Source organism: Triticum dicoccoides, chromosome 1B (genome assembly GCF_002162155.2).
Source record: "Triticum dicoccoides isolate Atlit2015 ecotype Zavitan chromosome 1B, WEW_v2.0, whole genome shotgun sequence".
Taxonomy (NCBI): domain Eukaryota; kingdom Viridiplantae; phylum Streptophyta; class Magnoliopsida; order Poales; family Poaceae; genus Triticum; species Triticum dicoccoides.
Window position 1 is genome coordinate 90,188,923 of NC_041381.1, and position 17,708 is coordinate 90,206,630.

The window sequence follows — 17,708 nt, forward strand, 5'->3', positions numbered from 1 at the left end:
GAGTGTTCTGTTCTTGCGCTCCACGATGCCATTCTGCCGAGGTGTGTGAAGAGCAAAGAACTCGTGGGTGATGCCCAAAGTATCAAGATAAATGTCGAGGCCAACGTTCTTGAACTCATTGCCATTATCACTCCGGAGTGCTTGATCTTGATGCCATAATTCGTCATGGCCCGGTTTGCGAAGCGCCTGAAGACATCCTGCACTTCAGTCTTTTAGAGAATTATGTGCACCCAGGTATATCTTGAGTAATCATCAACAATAATGAAGCCATAGAGATGTGCAGTAGTAGTAAGAGTTGAGTAATGAGTAGGGACAAATAGATCCATGTGAAGCAGCTCGAAGGGGCGTGAGGTAGTCATGATTGTCTTCGAGGGATGCTTGACTCTTGTCATCTTTCCAGCTTCACAGGCACCACATAGATGATCCTTCTTGAACTTGACGCCCTCGATGCCAATGATGTGCTTCTTCTTCGCGAGAGTGTACAGGTTCCTCATGCCCGCATGTCCTAGCCGTCGATGCCATAGCCAGCATTCTGAAGCCTTTGCTAGAAGACATACGGCAAGTTGTGGCCCTGCTGAGAAATATACCATATACAGATCACCTCTTCGATAGCCTTCGAAGACTAGAGATTTGTCAGATTCCATTAGCACAAGACAAGGATATTTTCCAAATATCACAATCATGTTCAGATCACAGAGCATTGACACAGACATTAAGTTGTAACCAAGGGATTCAACAAGCATCACTTTATCCGTGTGTTGATCCTTTGAGATAGCAACTCTACCAAGACCCAATACCTTACTTTTACCGGTGTCAACGAATGTGATGTGGCTCTTAGTAGAAGGACGTAGGGTTGAATCCATTAGAAGACTTCGATCACAAGTCATGTGGTTCGTGCAGTTGCTGTCCATGATCCATTCAGTGGCTTTCGGAGTTGTACCCTACAGTACAATTAGCGGGATTATCTTCACCAAGAGTATTGTGAAGCAGAAACATATAGCGAACAAGCATATTATCAAAGTTTAAATCCTGGTTGGGCATGATAGGATGCTCGTCAAGGAACCCTGGGACGAAATACATGATAAGACCATTTGAGCATTTTATATCGCGTCACACAAGATGTTTTAGGTCTCCAGCATTGTTGTCGGAAGATTTTGCTTTCCGGCTGGAGACCTTCCCTGCAAAAGAAGTTAATTCTTCTTAACCAGCCACATCTTCAGGGGTGGCTTAGAAGCAATGAGTCTAAGTGCAGCATCTGAGAACTTTGGCTTGGGAGCCCTAGTAAATAGCTTCGCAGGAGGAGAATAATACTCATAAGAATATGCAGAAAAGTTCTTAGTTTTGTGAACATAGCGGTTGGATGAAACACACCCATATTCATGAGTCTCATAGCGATTCTCCTGCAAAACATTGACATTAGGGTGACCATAAGTGGTCCTCTGTATGTATGAAGCCTTTGGACCATATGACGCCTCTGGTCGAGGGTTTGTCTTCTTCCTAGGTGGTGTCATGATGACATGCACGGGAAGCTTCTCAAGACAGCTTTTGGGCACCCAAATATTCTTCTAGGGTGACCCATTCCTGTAGTTAGTACCAATGTACCTGGCAAACACTTCACCATTCTCGTTCTTAAACAATTTATAATTTGCATCAAAGGATTCATCAATGACAATTGGAATTAGCACAAGTGAAGCCAGATAAATTAGATGGGTCCACTGAAGGATCCTTAACAGCAACCCAGGTGGTTTTGGGGTACTGCTCAGGCGTCCAATATGAACCATTGACGTTCATTCTCCTCTCGAACCCAACACCCTCTTTCCTAGGGTTTCAGTTCAGAATCTGTTTCTTGAGGACATCACACAAAGTTTGATGCCCTTTGAGGCTTTTGTACATGCCAGTCTCAAGCAATGTCTTCAACCGAGCATTCTCATCAGCAATAGTAGTGGCATCCTCAGTAGAGGGGTTAGTTACCACATCAGCAGTTGAAGATATTGCAACATCAGAGGCAGTAGAACATTCAGCAACAGAGGCAGCATTATCGCTCTCAAGACACTTTAAGCATGGTGGAACAAATTCAACCTCAGCGGTATTGATCTGTTGGGCGAATAGTGAATCATTATCCTTTTGAAGATCTTCATGAGACGCTATCAGTTTCTCTAGATCCTGGTTCCTTTGAACATAATCGTAGGAAAGCTTCTCATGAGTGCTTGAGAGAGTTTCATGACGACTTTCAAGATCTTCGTACTTAACGCGAAGACTTTTAATGTCTTCGATTAAGGACTGAGTGCGATTCATTTCCGCATCCAACAGGTCATCGCTTTTGTCTAGCAACTTTTGAATGTGTTCCATAGCAGTTTGTTGCTCAGTTACAATTTTAGCAAGTGTCTTATACCTAGGTTTGGATTCACATTCAGAGTCATCTTCACTAGAGGTTTGGAAGTAGGCATCACATGAAGTTACCTTGGCACCACGTGCCATGAAGCAGTAGGTAGGAGCAGAGTCATTGTCATCATCATCAGCTTTGGCTTCAACGCAGCGACCATTGCCTTCAATGTTGAAGATGGACTTGGCGATGAACGTTGATGCCAGAGCCAGGCTTGCCACGCCTGAGTGAGACTCCTCCTAAGACTCCACTTCTGCCTCCTCAAAAGCAGACTCCTCCTCTGAATCCATTTCCTTGCCAATAAATGCACGAGCCTTGCTTGATGAGGTCTTCTTGTGAGATAAAGACTTTGATGAAGACTCTGAGGAAGATTTTGAAGATTTCTTCTTCTTCTTGTCATCAGAATCATATTCCTTACTCTTCTTCTTCTTCTTTGATTCCTTATCCCGCTGAGGACACTCTGAGATGTAGTGGCCAGTCTTCTTGCATTTGTGGCAAGTTCTCTTCTTGTAGTCACATGATGAAGCCTCGTCGTTCTTAGAGCTAGATCTTGAAGACTTGCTGAATCGATTCTTCTTGGAGAACTTCTGGAACTTTCTCACCAGCATTGCAAGCTCTTTGCCAAGCTCTTCAGGATCACTAGAGCTACAGTCAGATTCTTCTTCAGATGAGGAAACAACCTTTGCCTTCAGAGCATGGGTTCGGCCATAGTTGCGACCATTGATATCACGCTTCTTAGATAGCTGGAACTCATGTGTGTTGATCCTCTCGAGTATGTCAGACGGATCGAGATCTTTGAAGTTAGGACGTTCTTGAATCATCGGGGCTAAGGTGTCAAACGAGCTGTCAAGAGATCTCATAAGCTTCTTCACGATCTCATGCTTGGTGATTTCAGTGGCGCCGAGAGCACACAGCTCATTGGTGATGTCAGTCAAGCGATCGAACGTGAGCTGGACATTTTCATTGTCATTTCTCTTGAAGCGGTTGAATAGATTGCGAAGAACATCAATTCTCGAGTCTCTCTGAGTTGAGACGCCTTCATTGACCTTGGATAGCCAGTCCCAGACCAGGTTTGCAGTTTCCAGTGCACTCACACGCACATACTGCCCTTTGGTCAGATGACCACAGATCATGTTCTTGGCGGTTGAGTCCAATTGAGAAAATCTCTTGACATCAGCAGCGGTGACGCCTTCATCGACTTTGGGAACGCCAGTCTTGATGACATACCAGAGATCAACATCAATGGCTTCAAGATGCATGCGCATCTTGTTCTTCCAGTAGGGGTAGTCAATGCCATCGAAGACAGGGCACGCAGCGGAGACTTTGATTATCCCTGCAGTCGACATAGCTAAAACTCCAGGTGGTTAAACCGAATCACACAGAACAAGGGAGTAACTTGCTCTGATACCAATTGAAAGTGCTAGTTATCGACTAGAGGGGGTGAATAGGCATTTTTTATGAAAGTCTTCAAAACACAGTGGCTTTGAAGACAAACAAGTAACTGAACCTAAATAGTAAGCAGCAGAATGAAAACTACACTAGGTAAGCATAAGTCAAAATTACAACATAATGAAAGCATGAAGACTAATTGCAACTAGGTAGACAGGATCAGAAAGGTAAATAGTACGAAGCTAAACAGATAATAGTCTTCACACTGTGAAGTCAAACATGTTAGACAAGTAAGCAATGACTTCATGAAGACAACTGTAACGTAAGGAGAGTAGAGGATAGAACCAGAAGCTTGACGAAGACAAGGATTTGGTAGACCAGTTCTAGTTGTTGTGACAACTGTACGTCTGGTTAGGGAGGCTGAGATTTAACTCAGACGACCGTGTCTTCACCTTATTCCCCTTGAGCTAAGGACACCCAGTCCTTGCCCAATCACTCTGGTAAGTCTTCGAGTTAGACTTCCACACCTTCACAGACTTCGTTCACCGGCAATCCACAATGACTCTTGGATGCACAGAACACGACGCCTAACCGGCTGGAGGATTCACAGTCCTCAAGTGTAATAAGTCTTCAGATCATGCGGACAGAAAGACTTCAGTGATGCCTAACACTCTTTGGCTATCGGTGTTTTGGGCTTTGTCCTCGCAAGGATTTCTCCCTCAAATGCTTCGGAGGTGGGTTGCTCTCAAACGACAAAAGCCGTGCACTAACTCTGAGCAGCCACCAATTTATGGTGTAGGGGTGGGCTATTTATAGCCAGGAGGCAACCCGACCTAATTTGTCCAAAATGGCCCTGGGTCGCTAAGGAACTGACATGTGTCCAAGGGTTAGATTTCAAACACACGCGACAGCTTGGCTTGGGCTACAAGCAAAGCTGACTCATCCAGCTCTGGATATGATTTGCTCTCATTGTCTTCGCTCGAAGACATAGGATATGGTTGAGCATCACTTCAGTCACTCTTTGTTCACTTGGACCCCACTTAATAGTACGGTGGTTCCTATGACTCAATAAGAAGAAAAGGAAACTACGAAAAAACTCTGTCTTCGCTCTCCATAGTCTTCAAGTGAATAGCTTCACGCGTCATAATCTTCGTCGTGAATGTCTTCACGAACCACCATTGTCTTCAATGTATTCACACATTTTTAGGGGTCATCTCTGGTAGGTAAACCGAATCAATGAGGGACACTACCTGTGTTATCCTGCAATTCTCACAAACACATTAGTCCCTCAACCATGTTTGTCTTCAATACTACAAAACCATAGGGGTGGCACTAGATGCACTTACAGACACAAACTAGAATAACTTTTGTTTATGGAGAGGCCCAGGTGAATGAAATATTTAAGACTTGGGACATGCTGCGTGGAATAGCACGCACGAGCAATCAGCCTTGGATGGTAATTGGAGACTTCAATGAGGTCCTTCATGCTCATGAACATGACGGTGTCGGGAATCGCAGCCAAGCCCAAATGGATGCATTCCGAGATGCCCTAGATACGTGTGGATTATCCGATATTGGTTACCAAGGGCTGACGTGGACTTTTGAGAAAAAAGTTGCTGGGGGAACTTTCACAAGGGTACGTCTAGATCGAGGTGTGGCTAACCCTGAATGGATTTTGGCCTTTCCATCAGCCACGCTAGAACATTTGACAGCCGCTACCTCTGATCACGTACCACTAATGTTGCGTCTCCAGCAACAACATGCATGCAAGCGGGGCCCGCGACCATTTAAATATGAGGTTTACTAGGAGCGCGACCCTTCGCTTCTGCATGTGGTGAGCTCTGGTTGGGCGCATGGCCCTGGCGATTTTGTCGACCAGGTGAAAAACAAAATGCAGTCGCTGTCGGGGAAGCTAGCTTCGTGGGATCGCACGCAGTTTGGCAGTTTCAGGAAAGAGATTGCAGATTTAAAAAGGGAGCTCAGCATGCTACATGGAGTTCCAGGACGTTCTGGGCCAACTCACCTTGAGACAAAAATTAATGCAGACTAGTTGAATTGTTTCACCGTGAGGAGATTTTATGGAGGCAGCGGGCAAGGATTGACCGGCTCATACATGGGAACAAAAACACCTACTTCTTTCACCTCCGAGCGAGTAGGTGTAAAAGGAAAAACCAGATCAAATCCTTACAGAAGCTAGACGGACAGATGACAAATAATGAGGTAGAGATGGAGATCATGACAACCTCTTTTTACAAGGATCTATACACAGCGGAGGGGGTACATGACATGGAACATGTCTTAGCTACTGTTCCGCGCAAAGTCACCGAAGCAAGAACGAGTCATCGAAAGCTCCGTACAGCCGTGAGGAGGTAAAACTGCCCTGTTTCAAATGTTCCCAATCAAGGCACCCAGTCCAGATGGATTTCCAGCCCATTTTTTCCAACATCAGTAGGAGGTATGTGGGGATGATGTCACCAAGGTGGTTCTAAAAATTGTGGAGGGCACGGAGTCAGCTGCATGCATTAATGAAATAGTCCTGGTCCTGATTACGAAGGTAAAAAACCCCACCCTATTGTCCCAGTTCCGTCCAATCAATTTGTGTTCTTTACAAGATTGCCTCAAAGGTGATATCAAACCGCTTGAAAGTGGTTTTGCCTGACATAATCTCTGAGGAGCAATCTGCTTTTGTCCCCGGAAGGTTGATAACTGACAACATTATCACGGCATATGAGTGTCTACATTTTATGAAAAGAAATAAGGCCAAGAAGCTGTTGGGAAACGTAGTAATTTCAAAAAAATTCCTATGAACACGCAAGATCATGGTGATGCATAGCAACGAGAGGGGAGAGTGTTGTCCACGTACCATCGTAAACCGTAAGCGGAAGCATTATGACAACGCGGTTGATGTAGTCGTACGTCTTCACGATCCGACCGATCCAAGTACCGAACGTACGGCACCTCCAAGTTCAGCACACGTTCAGCTCGATGACGATCCCCGGACTCTGATCCAGCAGGGTGTCGGGGATGAGTTCCATCAGCACGACGGCGTGGTGACGATGATGATGTTCTACCGACGCAGGGCTTCGCCTAAGCACCGCTACGATATGACCGAGGTGGAATATGATGGAGGGGGCACCGCACACGGCTAAAGAACGATCACGAAGATCAACTTGTGTGTGTAGAGGTGCCCCCCTGCCCCCATATATAAAGGAGGGAGGGGGGAGGTGCGGCCGGCCCCTTAGGGGTGCGTCTGGAGGAGTCCTACTCCCACCGGGAGTAGGACTCCCTCCTCTTGCCTTGGTGGAGAAGGAAAGGGGGAAGGGGAAAGAGGAAAGGCCCCCCCTTCCTTGTCCTATTTGGACTAGGGGGAGGGGGGCGCGGCCTGCCCTGGCCGGCCCTCCTCTTCTCCCTCATGGCCCATGTAGGCCCATTAACCCCCGGGGGGGTTCCGGTAACCCCCCGGTACTCCGGTAAAATCCCGATTTCACCCGGAACATTTCCGATATCCAAATATAGGCTTCCCATATATCAATCTTTATTTCTCGACCATTTCGAGACTCCTTGTCATGTCCGTGATCACATCCAGGACTCCGAACAACCTTCGGTACATCAAAACTTATAAACTCATAATAAAACTGTCATCGTAACGTTAAGCGTGCGGACCCTACGGGTTCGAGAACTATGTAGACATGACCTAGAACTGTTCCCAGTCAATAACCAATAGCGGAACCTGGATGCTCATATTGGCTCCTACATATTCTACGAAGATCTTTATCGGTCAAACCGCATAACAACATACGTTGTTCCCTTTGTCATCGGTATGTTACTTGCCCGAGATTCGATCGTCGGTATCCAATACCTAGTTCAATCTCATTACCGGCAAGTCTCTTTACTCGTTACATAATGCATCATTCCGTAACTAACTCATTAGCTACATTGCTTGCAAGGCTTATAGTGATGTGCATTACCGAGAGGGCCCAGAGATACCTCTCTGACAATCGGAGTGACAAAACCTAATCTCGAAATACGCCAACTCAACATGTACCTTTAGATACACCTGTAGAGCTCCTTTATAATCACCCAGTTACGTTGTGACGTTTGGTAGCACACAAAGTGTTCCTCCGGCAAACGGGAGTTGCATAATCTCATAGTTGTAGGAACTTTGTATAAGTCATGAAGAAAGCAATAGCAACATACTAAATGATCAAGTGCTAGGCTAACGGAATGGGTCAAGTCAATCATATCATTCTCCTAATGATGTGATCCCGTTAATCAAATGACAACACATGTCTACGGTTAGGAAACATAACCATCTTTGATTAATGAGCTAATCAAGTAGAGGCATACTAGTGACATTATGTTTGTCTATGTATTCACACATGTATCATGTTTCCAGGTAATACAATTCTAGCATGAATAATAAACATTTATCATGATATGAGGAAATAAATAATAACTTTATTATTGCTTCTAGGGCATATTTCCTTCAGAAGCACCAGTCTTTTGCTCTGAAACTTGACATGATGAAGGCTTATGACAGGGTGGAGTGGCCATATCTTAGAGCAATTATGATCAAATTGGGCTTCACTGAAAGGTGCGTGAACATAGTTATGGGACTAGTGACCACAGTTAAATTCTCTGTCATGTTCAATGGGAAAAAGTTAGAGGAGTTTGAGCCATCAAGGGGTATCAGACAGGGGGATCCAATATCTCCGTACTTGTTCTTGCTAGCAGCAGAGGGCCTTTCGTGCCTGTTAAAATCCAGAAGTGAGTCATCCAACTTGGGTGGAGTACAAGTGGCACCTATGGCACCACAGGTAAACCATCTTTTATTTGCTGATGACAGCCTGCTGTTTTGTAAGGCGAATAGTAGTGGAGCAAATGAGGTGAACCAAGTCTTGAACATTTACTGTCAAGCGTCATGGCAACGAATTAACCTTGGAAAATCCTCAATATTTTTTAGCAAGGGTGTTCCAGAAAATGTCAGATTGGATATCAAAGGTTTGCTTAATGTTCCAAACGAGACCTTGAATGAGAAGTACTTGGGCATGCCGTCAGATATTGGGAGCTCAAAAAATGGTGCCTTTAAATATTTGAAGGACCGTTTATGGAGTAAGGTGCGGGGATGGATAGAGAACACCATGTCAACCCCAGGCAAAGAGGTGTTAGTAAAGTCAGTTGCACAAGCCATACCAGTCTTCTCCATGTCGTGCTTTAAGCTTCCGAGAGGGTTATGTGAACACCTTAATATGCTTATTAGGAAGCTTTGGTGGGGAAGCAAGGATGGAAAGAGAAAACCTCATTGGGTGTCGTGGAAGGCAATGACGCAGCCAAAAGGAATGGGGGGCCTCGGTTTCAAAGATTTTGAGCTATTTAACCTTGCAATGCTTGCACGTCAGGCTTGGAGGCTACTCCAATCACCGGAGTCACTTAGTGCCCGCATACTGAGGAGCATTTATTTCCCTGATTCAACAATCCTGCAGGAAACTCTTGGGAATCATCCTAGTCAGATTTGGCGAGCTATAATCGAAGGTCGCAACACGCTTAAACAGGGTTTGATAGCGGAATTGGCAACGGCGAAAACACACATATTTGGGAGGACTCTTGGCTGCCCAGGGATGAGATGATGAGACCCTACGGGTGTTTATGTGCAGATCCGCCTATCTTCGTTTCGGAGCTGATTGACCATACTAGTGCATCATGGAACTATCAACGCGTCCGATAGGTTTTCCTTCCGATGGATGTTTGAACTATTATGGGCATGCCACTGTGTACTCAGAATATACATGACAGTTGGAGCTTGAATTTTGAGAAAAATGGCAACTACTCTGTAAAGTCAGCTTACCGTATGCTGGTAGCTACAAGACATAGGCGGGAGGCTTGGCTCGAGGGCAGGGCCGACTCATCTACGGGCATGATGGAAGAAGGATCGTGGAAGACCCTCTGGAAGACACAAGTTCCTGGAAAGATCAAAATGTTTTTATGGCGCTTATCAAAACAGTCGCTGCCTACAGAGGATGTCCGGGCGCATCGTCACATGGCAAACAATTCTTCTTGTGGTTTATGTGGCTCCCTGGATTCTTGGCGGCACTCTCTTATCAATTGCACAGCCTCCAGGTGCACTTGGGCATTGGTTGACGATGATCTTGCGCAGAACCTAGTGTCAACCACAGAGCCAAAAGCTTAGCAGTGGCTTTTTGCTATGATGGAGCAGTTATCACATGATCAATTTGTGAAGCTAGCCGTCACCTTGTGGCCGATTTGGACAGCTCGACGCAAAGCTATCCATGAATGGATTTTCCAAACACCACAAGTTACAATCCTCTTTGTCCAAAAGTTCATATCAGAGTTAGAGGTTATTAAGGACAAGCAACCAGTTCCCAGGCATGGAGGCGCTCCTCCTATACACCCTGGCCGTGCAAAAACTCCTCCCTTTGGCTTCGCAAAAATCTATGTTGATGCGGGTGTGAGAACGGCCAGTCGGGGTTCTGTTGTTGCGGTTTGTAGGGACACACAAGGCAACTACCTGGGAAGCTCGGCATTAGTGGTTGCAGGTCTTGATGATCCTTCCATCTTAGAGACTATTGCATGCAGAGAAGGGTTGGCACTAGCAGCAGACCTCAACTTGCAGAACTTTGTCATTGCTTCATACTCCAAGCAAACAGTTGCTGAATCAATCAAGGCACAAGAGGGAGGAATGGATCTATAGTTCATGAAATCTTGCTTACAACATCTTTATTTTATTGTAACTTTACTTTTGAAAGTAGTGCAGTCAATGTTGATGCACATAGGTTAGCCAAGTATTCACTTACTCTCGGTCAGGGTCGACACATTTGGTTGGGTCAACCCCATAATTCGAATTGTATCCCACGTTTTGTGGCTTTTGATGAATAAACTTGGCTATTTCCCTCAAAAAGAAAAGTTGACATCCACCAGGGCAGGAAGGCCCTCATCTTAGTGGACGAGACTTGCATGCTCCCCTCCCGTGTGCCCATCCATGCTCCCGCATACGTGGCTTGATTTGATTGGAACAAAATAAGGCCCGGTCCCACCCCTTAAAATCAGGGGGGGAGATGATTAGATTAGAAAGAAAAAGGCTGGAACTATTCCAAGTGTATGCTCATCATGACGCGATCCCGGGACGCAATTACATTCTGAATTATTAGTTCCTAGTAGTTGACTTCGTGCGTAGGTGATCCTCTTTATTCTCTTCCATCCAACGAACAAATCAATTCCATAAACAAACACAAACGAACGAAACAACCGTCTCGGCGAGGGTAGACGACGTCGTGACCGGAGGCGGTTGACATGGCCGTGGTGCTCGGCGCGTTCGTGCCGGACACCGCGGCGCGGTGGCGCGGCCTGGTGGAAGGGGAGGTGGCGGAGGAGCTGGGCGTCGCGGCGGCCGCGAGGAAGCTGGCGGCGAGGCTGGAGAGCGTGGCCGCCGTGCTGGGCGACGCCGAGGCGCAGGCGGCGCGCGGGGACGAGGCCACCGCGCGGTGCCTCGCCGAGGTACGCGCCGCGGCGTACGAGGCAGACGGCGCCGTCGACCGGTGCAGGGTCGCCGCGCGCCGGCTCGGGGGCAGGGAACCCAAGCAGCCGCAGCAGCAGCAGCAGGCGAGATTACTGCCTCTGACTTGAACAAACTAAGATCACACTGTTGCATTGCATTGCATTGCAGGTTTTGTGAATTAATTATTACCTTGTGCTCTCGTCATGGCGTGCAGGCTCTGCCTTGGCTCCTATCCTCCTGCTGCGAGGACGCCGAGCCCCACGGCGACATCGCTGCCGACCTCAAGCGCGTCAACCAGAAGCTGCAGGCGATCCTGAGGAAGCAGCGCCGGCTGCAGCTCCACGCGGCGTACGCGGCTGATCCCACCGTCCATACGCGGACGTTGCTGAGGCGCCAGCCAACTGATCCAGACATCGCCGTCGGCACAAGGATCGAGGACGACGCCCGACTGCTCGTTGATCGGCTGACGCAGACGGGCAGGCCGGCGGCATGCGAGGTCGTCGCCATCGTCGGACCGGACGGCATCGGCAAGACCAAGCTCGCTAGGATGGTATACGAGAGCGCGAGGGTGCGTTGCAGCTTCGGGACAACCTCATGGGTTCGCCTGTCCAGAGGGTACACGGAGGCCGGCCTGCTCTCGCAGGTCATCGACGCCTTTGGCGGCGACACAAAGGGCGGCGAGAGCGTCGCCGACCTCCAGGCAATGCTGACAGGCCTGGTGGCGAACAAGAGGTTCCTGCTCGTGGTCGACGACGTGTGGTACGGCGGGGTGTGGGAGGACATGCTGCAGAACCCACTGGAGCGCGGCGGCCGGGGCGGCAAGGTGCTGGTCACAGCGCGGCGCGGCAGCACCGCCCGCGAGATGGGCGCCGGCCTTGTCCACCGGGTGAAGAGGCTCAGCGCCGACGATGTCTGGCTGCTTCTCCGCACGGCGGCGTGCGTGGCCAACGACGAGAGCCAGCTGAAGGGCGTGGGCGAAAGGCTCGTCGAGAAGTGTGGCGGCATCCCTCTGGCCATCAAGGCGGTCGCCGGCGTGCTGAGGACACGGGAGGCCAGCGCCGACGCGTGGGGGAAGGTGCTCGCGAGCCCCGCGTGGCTGGTGAAGGGGCTCCCGGACGACGCCATGAGGGCGCTGTACCTGTGCTACGATGACCTGCCGCACCACCTGAAGCAATGCTTCCTCTACTGCTCGCTGTTCCCCCCGGGCTTCCCTGTCGAAAGGCGGGTGCTCCTGCAGCACTGGATGGCCGAGCGCTTGGTGCAGAGTAGGAGCGGCGCCTCCATCGAGGAGGTAGCCGAGGGGTACTACGACGAGCTCGTCGGCAGGAACCTTCTCCAGACGACGCAGGAGGACGTGCGCGGGTGCACGGTGCACGAAGCGCTGCATGCTCTGGCGCAGCTGCTCCTGCAGGGCGAGGGCTTCACCGGCGACGTCCAGCGGCTGCCCGACGACGGCGACGCCTCGTTCAGGCCACGGCGCGTCTCGCTTCCGGGAAGAAACATGGCTGCGGTACCAGAGTGGATCCTGAATTCGGAGAGGGTAAGGACGCTGCTGCTTCCCAGGAACCCACTGGCAACCGAAGGAAACATCTTCGCGAGGCTGCATCACCAGCTGCGAGTCCTCGACCTGAGTGAAACAGGTATTGTGCTCATCCCAGAGACTCTGGGGAATATGGTTCACCTGAGGCTCCTCAACCTGTCCCGGACAGGGATACAGGCGATTCCAGAGTCCATCGGCAACCTGTGGAGCCTGAAATTCTTGCTGCTGAGGGAGTGCAAGTCACTGCATGCTCTGCCCAAAGGCATGAAGCACCTGAGGGGGCTCAGAGATCTTAACCTTGATGGAACGACGATCAACGCCGCCGCGTTCAGGGTAGGCCAGCTGAGAAGCCTCACCTCCCTCCGGTGCTTCGCCCTGACCAGCAAAGAGGACAGGGGCGGGTGGCCTCTGGCTGAGCTCAAGCACTTGTGCCAGCTGAGGATACTCCATGTGCACAAGCTCGAGAGGGCCCCCGGTCGGTCTGAGGCAGCTGAAGTGGCACTTGCCAGCAAGATGAGCCTCAGGGAGCTCGCGCTGTCATGCAGCGACGACACTGTGAGTCTGCCGCAGACACCAACGGCTGTCAGGAAGATTGAGGATGTGCTTGAAGAGCTCAACCCTCCACCGTGCCTCGAGTCGCTAAAGATTGCCGGCTATTTTGGGGCCAAGTTCCCCAGCTGGCTCTCAGACATTTCCCTCCCAAATCTTCGCCACCTCGACATCATCGGGTGCAACTTGTGCCAGTCCCTCCCTCCACTAGGCCTGATGCCAGAGCTGAGATCATTGAGCATTGTCGATTCTTCAGCTCTCATGTCAATCGATGCAGAGTTCATGGGCAAATGCCACCACCCTGAGGTACCTTTTCCAAAGCTCGAGAACCTGCGCTTGCAAGGATTACGTAAGCTTGAAACATGGATGGATATCGAGGCAGGAGTGTTGCCCTCTTTGCAGGCAATGCAACTCGAGAGCTGCCCTGAGCTGCGATGCCTGCCTGGCGGCCTCAGACACATGACATCCCTGGTGGAGCTGCGCATAGTGGACATGGCGAGTCTCGAGGCTGTGGAGGACATTGCTGCACTGAGGGAATTGAGCGTTTGGAACGCACCTGATCTGAAGAAGGTATCAGGCGTGCCTTCCCTTGAGGACCTTAGCATATCCCACTGCCCAGTGCTGCAGACTGTGGAGAACGTCGACAGCCTGCGAGCAGTGCGCTTATTTGATCATCAATTGCAGGAGATACCAAGATGGATCAAGGCGCTTGCAGCGAAGCTGCACTCGCTGGATGTCACAAGCACGATCAAGCTGCTCAAGAGGTGCCTGGTGGATGGCCCAGACTGGCCCCTGATCAAGGACATTGTACAGGTACACGGGTCGACGACTGGTTCCGGTGATTACATATACTATTCCAAGAGCCCTTACATCTTCGATAGCAATGTGAATGCTCAAGGAAACGTTGAAACTGCTGCTTCTGATAGTGCTGATGAGGCGTCGGCAGAAAACAGAAATGCCAATCAAGATGTTGGGGCTGCAGCTTCAGGTACTGGTTACATGCACATCAGTGGCTTCTTCGACTCAAAAGCAGTGAAAAAAGGATCTCCCATGGCTGAAGGAAATGTGACCCATAGGAACACAGAAAGGAGAAATAGCCGACGTCGCATGCATAAGCTGGCAGAAGTTATTCCTGAGGAGGGTGAAGCTGAGGAAGATGCAGATTCAGTTGTGCTGTTTCCTGCTCATCAAGCTAAATCCCATTCACGAGTGGAGAAACAGCGTCCTGTTGTTAAAGATGATCGTAGTGGCAATAACGATACAGGCTTGCTGTCAAAAGTTACCCCTCAAGAAACTGGTCCTGATGCAACTAGGCGAAGAAGGTCAAAGATGGGAGAGGATGTTCATCCTGATGCTGGCGCTGCTGGGGATTCTTCTGTTAGCAAATCTGCTGCTGCAGTTGGTCATAACTTGGTCCGTGAAGGGTCTGGAGTAATCAACAGTACTGAAACTGATCAAAATTCAAACATCAGTGTACGTCAAAGCGAGGAATGCACATTGAATAAAGGAGAGGACTTTGCTAACATCAGTAAACAGACCAGGAGAGTTCATGACACTGCAAGTAAGGTGCCAACACAAGTGGTTGGCAGTGACTCTAAAGTATTCGGTAATGATAAAACTGAAAATAGTTCACCTGCTATCATGGCTCGCTCCAGGCAAGTAACATTCAACATAAGAGAAGACGATCATGCTGACGCCGCTGTACATTCACCAAACACAATTAATCAGAAGAATGTCGGCAAGGTAAAAGTGACAACAACCTCTGCAAGTGCAAGAACAAATGCGACAACAATGCCAGAAATTCCAGCAAACAGAGAAGTAGCACCAAAATTTGTTGGCACTATCGATAGCAGCTTAACCCTTGAAGTTCATCACACAGTAAGTATTACTAAAGATTCTACTCGTACTGGTGTTGACAACATTGGTGGTCATATGGAGGACAGGAGTATCAGTTTGCCAGCCAATCCAAATCATGAAGAGTCTAAAGCATGCAGCGCTACTGAAACCACGTGCGATTCAGAGCCTTGCGTGTTGCCTGCAAGTTTAGCCTGGCGCAAGCAACGGGGACTGAAGAAGCAAGAAGCCAGTTTGGCAGGCGCGGGCGGTGGCATAGGCGTATCCATCAAGAAAATTCCTCGCATGGCAAACAAAACCTCGGAGAAAGTTACCTACGAAAGCAAGGCTGGGCCAGTGGAACATCCATCTACTGGAGCATCCAAGAACACGGATCCACATTCGAAGCCCGCGTGCACACCGTCTTGTACCATCGGTACGACTGAAGCAACCATGGCATACAGACACCACACCAGCAGCCACGCCGACGACGACAATGCTCATTTCTCCATCGACATCAAGGCCGACGACTCGCATCAGGCACCAAAGGTGTACACCGCCATTTGGGCAGACACCGACACGGACACCCTGCGAGCTCGGTTCCTCAGCTCGATGCAGCACCACCACAGGATGGCCTCCCGCCGTCGTCATCGCCGCCATAGGGCGAAGCACGGCTCTGGGAACACGTGGAGCATCAGCCCGGTTTTGGTGGTCGTCCTCCTTGTCGTCTCTGTGGCGCAGCTTCTGTTCATCATCTGGATGTACCGCAGGCTCCTGAACCAAAAGTAGGCGGCCAACATGTTAACTCCAGTTCTGCACTTGTAACATTCCTGCCAAGAAATGCTAAGTACTTTGCTCCTTTCTATTGTCACTTGTTGTTATCTTTTGCTTTCTGCTTGTTTGTGTTGAACTCCGTTGGGGCTGCGTCAGGCTAATTCGCTTAATTGATTGAAAACAAGCAACGCTGCTGCGTCTGTCCAGAATAAAATATAAACATATTCCTACCAAGAAATGCTAATAGTACTATCTTGTGCTCTTGCGGTTTTGCATCAGATTGATCTCTCAAGATTTGGAATGTAGGAGTATGATTAATCGTAGCCTCATTATGTTGTATTAGTCTTAACCTTTTTTTAGCGGATATTAGTCTTAACTCGTAAGAGCAGGCCTTTGGCAAGAAGGCGGTAGCGGGCTGCGCCCAGTGATTTTATCCCCAAAATTTCTGGCGGGAGCGCTTGCATTTTTAAGAACTTTGGCGCCAACAAATTTGGGCGGACTCTAGTCTCGTCTAGTCCAGTACAGCACTCGTACTCTACCTACGATAGAAAGGAGAAAGGAGAGAGACAGAGGACCAAAATCTTGGGAAGGCAGCATGAGGAAGCAGAATAAGAAGACGTACCCGAGCAGGATCCGATCGTCCGGCGGCCAGACCACCCTGCAATCGTTCCTCGTCAAGCCCAGGTGGAGGAGAATCTTTTCCTCTTCCGAAATTTGCTCCATCTTGGATCTCTGCTTCTCTAACCCTCGCCTTTGTTTCTTGGATCCTCCAGAGTCGCCGATGGGGAACTGAATCCCTACCCGCCGCCGCCGGTACCGGAGGATGACGAGATTCCGAACTCTCCGCCGGCGCCGCCGAAGCGGGAGATCGTCAGGGTCACCAACAAGACCATCAGGGTACCAATCGATCTGCCCTTGTTCTTCCCTTGCATCACGCTTCTCCGTTCTTGATGGCGGCGGGACCTGGCAGGAGAAGGCGAGCGCGTTCTCGTCGGTGGGCTCCTCGGCGAAGCGCGGGGCCGACGCGGGCGCTCTGGACGCGGCGGTGTTCAAGCGGTTCAACGGCTCGTCGCCCCCAGCGCCGAGAGCCGGCGGTGGCGCCGCCGCTGCGGAGGCGGGGGGCGACGCGGAAGACGGCGATGGCGGCGTCCGGCTCGACGTCGAGGACATCGCGGCAGGGAGCCGCCGCTGGGAGTCGCGGAAGCGGAAGAGCCCCTTCGGTGCGTGCGCCCTCCATTTGCAGAGTTACTCTTCATGCTACTACTAGTTTGTGAGACACGGCACTGATCTCACTCGCCTCTTCCCTAGGGGGCAACACGAGCAGCAACGCCGGGCACGTGGTGGTGCTCGGGGACGACCCGAAGCCGAGGCCGCCGCCGGCCAGGAGGACGAGGGGGAGGGGAAGGCTCGCTGGCCGCGGCGAGGGCAGCCGTGGCCTGTACAACCACTGTAAGATCTCTCGCCGAATTCGTTCTATGTGGAGTAAACGGTGGGGAGCGATGAGCTGAGCTGATTGGTGGTGCTTTTGGCTGCCTGCCAGACGCGAGCGGCGGTGGGCTGTGGGAGGGCGAGCAGGAGGGCGTCGACGGCGAGGAGGTCGGGTGGACCGAGGACATGTGGGAAGGCATGGGCTCCATCACGCTCGGCGGCATGGAGTGGCACTAGCTAGCTTCAACAGACGCCCCAGTTTGCAAGTTATGATGTGTAATGTAAAATTTCATGAAACC

General features: G+C 50.0%; 1 pseudogene; it reads left to right on the plus strand.

Annotated features, from left to right (window-relative positions):
• Positions 1-11,080: 11,080 nt before the first annotated feature.
• On the plus strand, positions 11,081-17,484 carry LOC119350179 (annotated as a pseudogene).
• Positions 17,485-17,708: the final 224 nt, after the last annotated feature.